We start from the raw sequence: 8,046 nt of genomic DNA, 5'->3' as shown, positions 1-8,046 counted from the left end.
TAAGGAGGTATTGGTAAGTTTGTAGGAATTGGGCCTGCGGCCTAATGGCCCAGTCCAAAGATGGCAGCCCGTCCGAGGACGATTTAATAAGAACATGGTACAAATAATATGAGAAGACGAGTCGAGGATCACATATGGAAGTTCAAAGTGTGCCCGAGGATAAGTTTCACCTCGGAATTGCAGTCCGAGATGGATACAATTACCTTATTACCCTGGGTAGTCCACAAGGTTGTGTTGTAATTGAGAGACAGATATGGGATGGTGGAGGCAACAAATATCTTCTGACGCTGCTACCTCCACATTAAATGCTTCCTAGTTAACTCTTTGGCCGCATTAATGTAGAGGTGATGTCTGAACAGTGATCAAGCAGCCTTATAGTTGCTAGCTGGAGACTCTGAGGGTGGTTAGATGGGACAAAAAGGAGTTCCCAGAATAGAATCTACATGTGTACGGTGAAAACAAGGGAAGGAACATGGTATATAACGTGAAAGGGGATGACATTAAGGGGGACTTTTGGAAGTTTCACAAAAAAGACAGCCTTTTCCGTCTAATAGAACTAGTTCTTTCTCCCACTCTCTAAAAATTTATTGTTTAGGCTTACTGGATCATTTTCCTTTTTATTTACGAGGGTTTTTCCAAATTGAGTCCTTATAGGACTTATTAGAGAAATTTTTCATTTGTAAATTTCATAAATTAGTTTATTTGCTGTAATTTTTTTTTCATCTTTGCCAATTTCCTCATTTTGTGGTATACATTTTCATTCTTCTTTTGGAAATTTTAATTGAGTTTTGTAGTCTTTGGTGAGTATTCTGTAGGTATGAGAGCTGCCTATGGGAATGTGAAGAATTTCATTGATGGGTGTGATGAGGCTTGAGTTGGAGGTATTCAATCTGACTTAGGAGCATACTAGAACAAGATGACAAGTCAAGATGGTACTGAACAACCTTGAGAAAACATGTAAGAATCTACAACTTATTAATATTATGTGTAAGATCTTTTGACAGGTTTAAAAATTTGCACCTATTACAAAGAATAAAATTTTTATCTGGTATAAAATCAATATTTATCATGAACACTATTTCCCAGTTAGATACCTACTTGACTCTTTTTTTGTTCTTGATTTAGTTTTGGTTGATTGGATGAGGTTTGATCCTTTAGTAATTTCAGGTTTTGTTTGTTCATTTCTCCGGTGCATTTTAATCAATGGTTATTTCTGTGTGCAAAAGAATCCTCTTCTGTATCAATTGTATTTATGACATTATATAGCAATTTGTTATATTTTTGGAACTTGTTTTGTGGTGCTTGAAATTTGGAGTTGGTTAACTGAATCTTATTTACCAATATAATGTTAGTGGTGCTTTTTCTCTGCATGTTATTTGATCTTTGCATTATGTGGGAGGCATGTCTTTATATAAAAGAAGCTAGATTACTTATGAAACCAATGCTTTCTCAGCGTCCTAATTTTTCAGTGTCTGTCAATGTCATATGTTTAAGCACTACAACATTGCTATTTTTTTTCCCTGATGACCAAAATTGAAGTGCAGATCCAGTGTGTGAAAAAGAGGAAAAATTAGAACAACTAACCTGGGATTCTGCTTTTAGTGATTTAAAGTGGGTGTGTGGTGTGATCCTCAATAGCCAAGTAATTTTTCTAAGCCTTTTGTTATTTTGGCTATTGAATTATTAACATTCAATTGTAGGTTTGGACAAATGGCTATCTACTTAAGTTGGTTTCAAAGCTTAGGCATATGCTGCCAATGTTGCCATATAGGAAAAAAAGCCACTTAAAGTGCTACCACGTATCCAAGGAAAAAAGGTTCAAACTGATCGTTACACCGGTTTAGAAGTTCTTTAAACGTTTAACATATGAATAGTTAAAATTTTATCTTTTTGCAAAAGCCTAATCTTAAAATTAATCGTTTAACATACAAACATAAGGATAGAGAGTCCGATCAAGGATAAAGAGAAAAGGATAGAAACACAGACCAACCACCCTCCGTCTATACAATCAGACCATCGCAACCACAGGCACACAAAGATACATATTATAAGATACATATTATAATCTGTACGACACACATAAACAGAGATAGAGAAAGAGAAATCTAAGGGCCATCAACACCGTCACTTGATCACCCACCATCAGGCCATATATCTGCCACCAGCACTGATAAAGTTTTTTTCCCTTCCATTTTTTTTAATTAGGTATGAAATTTAAATTAGCTTTGGGTATTTTGGTTGAATTAGATTAGATTTTTGTATTTGGTAAGATTTGGTTTTGTTTTGGGTTTCTGAATATTATTTACAACACCGTCTTATATTTTTATAGATTATAGAAATTACTAAAAAAGATTCACCCTAAAGAGTTGAAAATAGAAATGTTAAGATATCTTTTGGATCAAATAAGCTTTCTTTTAAAATTTTATTTTTGGGTTTTTTTTTTGGTTATGTTATGCATCTTTAATTATTGGTTTTTTGTTTCTGTAATGGACTCTGTGATGAGGCTTTTGTACAAAGTTTTGCACTCTCATAATTAATCTAGAATGTGTTGTGGTTTTCTTAAAATTGTATATTTCTCACAAAAGCCACTGTTTTCAGTGATATCCAGTTTCCATAAAGAAGGAGGAGATAGAAGTGGTGAAAGTAGAATTAGTGTTGCCAACCCATCTTTGTTTCAAGCAAATCCAAAGGCAGGCTCTAGAAACATTTGAAACAAATTTTTCAGGCTGAGAATTAGAAGAATTACCCTCCTTAAGAACTACCTGTAAGTTCATGGAATGAAAGAAAATATGGGGAATTTTTTCTTTCATTGGCTTTCCTTCATTTTCGGAAAAGCATATATATTAATTACTAGAAGGAATGACGAGAATGCACTATGCTAAACTTTGTATTACTCATGGTAGAAAGTCATATTTGCTAAACAAACTGACCATGGCTTTATATATTATATTAAATAACTCAGGATATATATTCAAATGATTTTATTAGATTGTGGAAGTTGTCTACAGATTCAAGACTCAAACTCTCTATTTTTTACCAATGTAAATTAGGAAAAACAGAATTGATGGAAACAGTCCTCTTCTTTTACTTCAAGTTAGTAGTTAGGTAATGAACAATTGAAGTTTTATCATCATGGGTTTTATTTGTGTGTTGATGCTAAGAACTAGAAATTAAAATGTTGATTATTATTATTTTTTAAATTAAAATGTCACATTTTATTGTCATTTTGGAAGTGGTATTGTGTTTTGTGGTGTAGATTTTGAGGAGATCCTTATTTATATTTGTGTTTGGCCTCTTTGTAGTCTAACGAATTTGAAGTAATTAAACTTGAATTGTATATATAAGATCTACTCAGGGAAAGGGTATTTCTAAATTTAAGCTAAGCATATGGATATGGTATCTAATGTAGAAAATATTTGCATATTAATCCTTTTTATAATTAAAAAAAAATCATTTACTAAGGCTTAGCAGTCATAATTGGATGAAAATTGAAGAAGATTTTCATTCTTTTAAGTCGTGTTAGTCATGAGAGGATGAAAAATGAAAGACCATGTTATGTAATGCAAAAAAACCATGTGGACTTAAAAGCTCTTACTGTTTTCTGTGTTAGCATATGGGACGCCGATAATGGTTTTGGATGCCACAATATTAATTGTAAATTTGTGACTATCAAGACATGATTTTACACAAATCTCTTGAGTTTTTCCTGTTATAAATGTCTTTTTTTTTTCCTTTTTTTTGCTATTTCCAATTGTCCTCTTTTTGATTCTCTTTAGACTGTTAATGTGCGAGCCAATCCCTTCCTTCAATCTTTACAGTTTAATGATTGTCAAAGCCAAATAACTCAAGAAAGAAAGATTCAAAAACCATCAAATTGCTTTAAAGAAGAGAGAAAAGAGTACCAGATTAGCCAAGTGATGTTGCAGAACCATTTTTGTATATCTCAACTTTGTGCGATATATAGAATCCCACAAAAAAACCTTGGAAAGGCTTTTCTGTTTAGTATATTAACATTATTTGGGGACTACCGGATTTGTTGGATACTAATAATGATTGATTGAAGTGCTAGCTGTTGGGATGCACAAAGCCTTGGAATTTGCCAAGCATTTGTCAATATGAGACCTGGAGGTAGAGTATGAAGATAGCCCCATCATTCAAGCACTTAATATGCTTAAACTGTTGGTCATGCTTTCAAGTGCATTGCTTTCTTTTGAGGCAATACGTACTCAAATCTATGTATGATACTCCGGAATGTATTTCAAATTCAATAGTTACTGATGTACAAGTTTTATAAATTCTCAATAAATACCATTATCATTTTGTTAAAAAAAAATGTTTTGCAAAAGACTAATGTTTAAAAATTTTAGGGGATATTGGATACTATATGCTTAAATATACTAAATTATGTAGGTCTAAATGAATGTAGTGGAAGTATGAGAGCTAAGTTTATGTTGGATGCAAAGATCATTATATGTAAAATGATCCCGCGCATTGCGCGGGTTAAATACTAGTAATAACTAATAGCCGAAACGTTTGACTTTTTGTTGATCATGCTTCATTGCGCCATGTGGTTACATAAATTTATGCTACACGCCTACATTTAAAAACTGAACAATTGTGTCTATTCCTTTTGCAGAATAAGACACTGAACAATTGTGCCTTTTGTGATTTTAAATAACTAACCACAACCAAAAGAAACAAGTTGTTACACTGAATCATATAGTTGTTTTCCCCTCGGTACATATAAATATAACCGGATTGCAAAAAAACTGTGATTTGCAAGCAGTTTCTCTTTTCCATCAGCACACCTCTGTCTTGGAAAAAAATCATTGACAATCAAAAAAATTATTGACAATCTCAACGCCAATAAAGCAAGCGACTGTAGACTAATCCGTTTTTCTGTTCGTTTTTATCTCAGACTCTAAGCCACACCCTATGCCTCTCTCTCTTTCATTCATTCATTCCAGCCCCAATTTTGACTATATAAGAATTTCTCTTTAAAACCCAAAGACCCAAAAACGTGTAAACCCTACACGAAAGCCGTTGAAGTTTGAACACCGCAAAGATTTAGAAAACAAACACAGTCTCTTCAACAAACAAGTCTTCTTCACTTGCTTTACTGTCCTTTCTTTCTCCTCCGCTTCTTCCTGTAAGTTGGGTTCCTTAAACTTTGGCTTTATTGATTGTTTGGTTCATTAAACTTTGGCTTAAGGAGTTGGGGGAGGAATAGGAATGCTACAATATACGTTTTTAACTTCTATTTTGATACCTGTATTATTTTTCTGTGAATTCGTTTTCTTTTTTTGTTATATCTTTTTCTTTTTCTTTTTTTATTTATTTTTTATTTTTTTATTTTTTTATTTTTAATTTGGTTCAATCTAGCACTCTCATTGAATGCTAGGTAAACAAGTCCCATGCACAATATGGATAACACGCAGCCTTTCTTTATTTTATTTTTTATTTTTCCATTTTTTTTCAAAAGAAAAGTCTTTAGCCAAGTGATGTTGCAGAACCATTTTTGTATATCTCAACTTTGTGCGATATATAGAATCCCACAAAAAAACCTTGGAAAGGCTTTTCTGTTTAGTATATTAACATTATTTGGGGACTACCGGATTTGTTGGATACTAATAATGATTGATTGAAGTGCTAGCTGTTGGGATGCACAAAGCCTTGGAATTTGCCAAGCATTTGTCAATATGAGACCTGGAGGTAGAGTATGAAGATAGCCCCATCATTCAAGCACTTAATATGCTTAAACTGTTGGTCATGCTTTCAAGTGCATTGCTTTCTTTTGAGGCAATACGTACTCAAATCTATGAATGATACTCCGGAATGTATTTCAAATTCAATAGTTACTGATGTACAAGTTTTATAAATTCTCAATAAATACCATTATCATTTTGTTAAAAAAAAATGTTTTGCAAAAGACTAATGTTTAAAAATTTTAGGGGATATTGGATACTATATGCTTAAATATACTAAATTATGTAGGTCTAAATGAATGTAGTGGAAGTATGAGAGCTAAGTTTATGTTGGATGCAAAGATTATTATATGTAAAATGATCCCGCGCATGGCACGGGTTAAACACTAGTAATAACTAATAGCCGAAACGTTTGACTTTTTGTTGATCGCGCTTCATTGTGCCACGTGGTTACATAAATTTATGCCACACGCCTACATTTAAAAACTGAACAATTGTGTCTATTCCTTTTGCAAAATAAGACACTGAACAATTGTGCCTTTTGTGATTTTAAATAACTAACCACAACCAAAAGAAACAAGTTGTTACACTGAATCATATAGTTGTTTTCCCCTCAGTACATATAAATATAACCGGATTGCAAAAAAACTGTGATTTGCAAGCAGTTTCTCTTTTCCATCAGCACACCTCTGTCTTGGAAAAAAATCATTGACAATCAAAAAAATTATTGACAATCTCAACGCCAATAAAGCAAGCGATTGTAGACTAATCCGTTTTTCTGTTCGTTTTTATCTCAGACTCTAAGCCACACCCTATGCCTCTCTCTCTTTCATTCATTCATTCCAGCCCCAATTTTGACTATATAAGAATTTCTCTTTAAAACCCAAAGACCCAAAAACGTGTAAACCCTACACGAAAGCCTTTGAAGTTTGAACACCGCAAATATTTAGAAAACAAACACAGCCTCTTCAACAAACAAGTCTTCTTCACTTGCTTTACTGTCCTTTCTTTCTCCTCCGCTTCTCCTGTAAGTTGGGTTCCTTAAACTTTGGCTTAAGGAGTTGGGGGAGGAATAGGAATGCTACAATATATGTTTTTAACTTCTATTTTGATACCTGTATTATTTTTCTGTGAATTCCTTTTTTTTTTTTTTTTTCGTTCAATCTAGCACTCTCATTGAATGCTAGGTAAACAAGTCCCATGCACAATATGGATAACACGCAGCCTTTCTTTATTTTATTTTATTTTTCCCTTTTTTTTCAAAAGAAAAGTCTGCCAAAGTTTCATTCATAGATTAACCATTATTACATAGAAAGGGTGGGACTTATGCCATGACCACGTTCGAGTAAGTACACATTCAAGCCACAAAATGTTTCAAAGAGGAAGACCCTGAATTTCGAATGTCAAAAATATTATTTAAAATCTTGGCTTAATGGGTTTGACTGTTTACTGCGAAGTATTGAAATTCGAAGTTATTATTGGTTGATTTGTGTTGTTTTATAGTCATACATTTTGATAAACTTATTTCTCAAAAAAAAAAAAGAAGTTTTGTTAAACTTAGTTTTTAAGACATTTAAATTGACATTTATTTTGTTAAGGACATATTTTATGTAGTTGGCTAATTCTTTGACAAAACACACTTTACTTGTATTTGGGTAGATCTAAGTTGTGTTTAATACTTGAAGAAACATGTTGTTCAAGTCTAGTATTAAAGCCATGAAGATTGGACCAAGAAACAAGTGAAGAAAAGGTGTTCAATAAAGCTGGACAGATATCTCGACACCTGCGGATAGATAGCTCGATAGCTTCTCGATAGCTCCTCGACACCTAGCTATCTGTTGAGCTTTTCAGCTGATTCTTATCGCAATCTCGATAGCTTCTCGATAGCTAGTCGATTGATCGAGAAAGTTTCTGTCCCCTCGACACCTTCTCGACACCTCCTCGATAGCTGCTATCTATTGAGATTCATTAAACCTCGACACCTCCTCGACACCTCTCGATCGATCGAGGTTACGGGAAATTAGAATTTCAGCTTTTTGATTTTTGGGCCAGGCTTATGTATTTGAGTAGGGTTTCTTTTCTCACAACTCTAGACTTATATAAGGCTTATTTTAAAGGCCGTCACATAAGAGAATACAAGGAGAACATATGCAAAAGGTGATCGATGCCTTATTCTCTCTAAAAGAAGTTACTGCGTCTTTGCGCCTTTGGGTTTTGTAACCAAGTGCTTCTTGATCTTCATTGTTGATGAAGTGAAGAACTTTGCAGCCAACATTCTTCTTCCTCAAGTTGGTGAGTGAGTTGCGTACTGGGATTCGTGCAAAGGAGTTAGTCACGTACT

General features: G+C 33.6%; 1 long non-coding RNA gene across 1 annotated transcript; it reads left to right on the top strand.

Annotated features, from left to right (window-relative positions):
• The first annotated feature begins 820 nt into the window (after positions 1-820).
• Positions 821-4,074, top strand: LOC136067748 (uncharacterized). Its single transcript, XR_010629151.1, has 3 exons — positions 821-957; positions 2,599-2,764; positions 3,819-4,074. It is a non-coding gene; the product is annotated as an uncharacterized LOC136067748 (long non-coding RNA).
• Positions 4,075-8,046: the final 3,972 nt, after the last annotated feature.

Source organism: Quercus suber, unplaced genomic scaffold, assembly GCF_002906115.3.
Source record: "Quercus suber isolate HL8 unplaced genomic scaffold, Cork oak 2.0 scaffold_6, whole genome shotgun sequence".
NCBI lineage: Eukaryota > Viridiplantae > Streptophyta > Magnoliopsida > Fagales > Fagaceae > Quercus > Quercus suber.
Note: the sequence above shows the minus strand (reverse complement) of the source record. Positions and strands in the feature narration are given on the sequence as shown.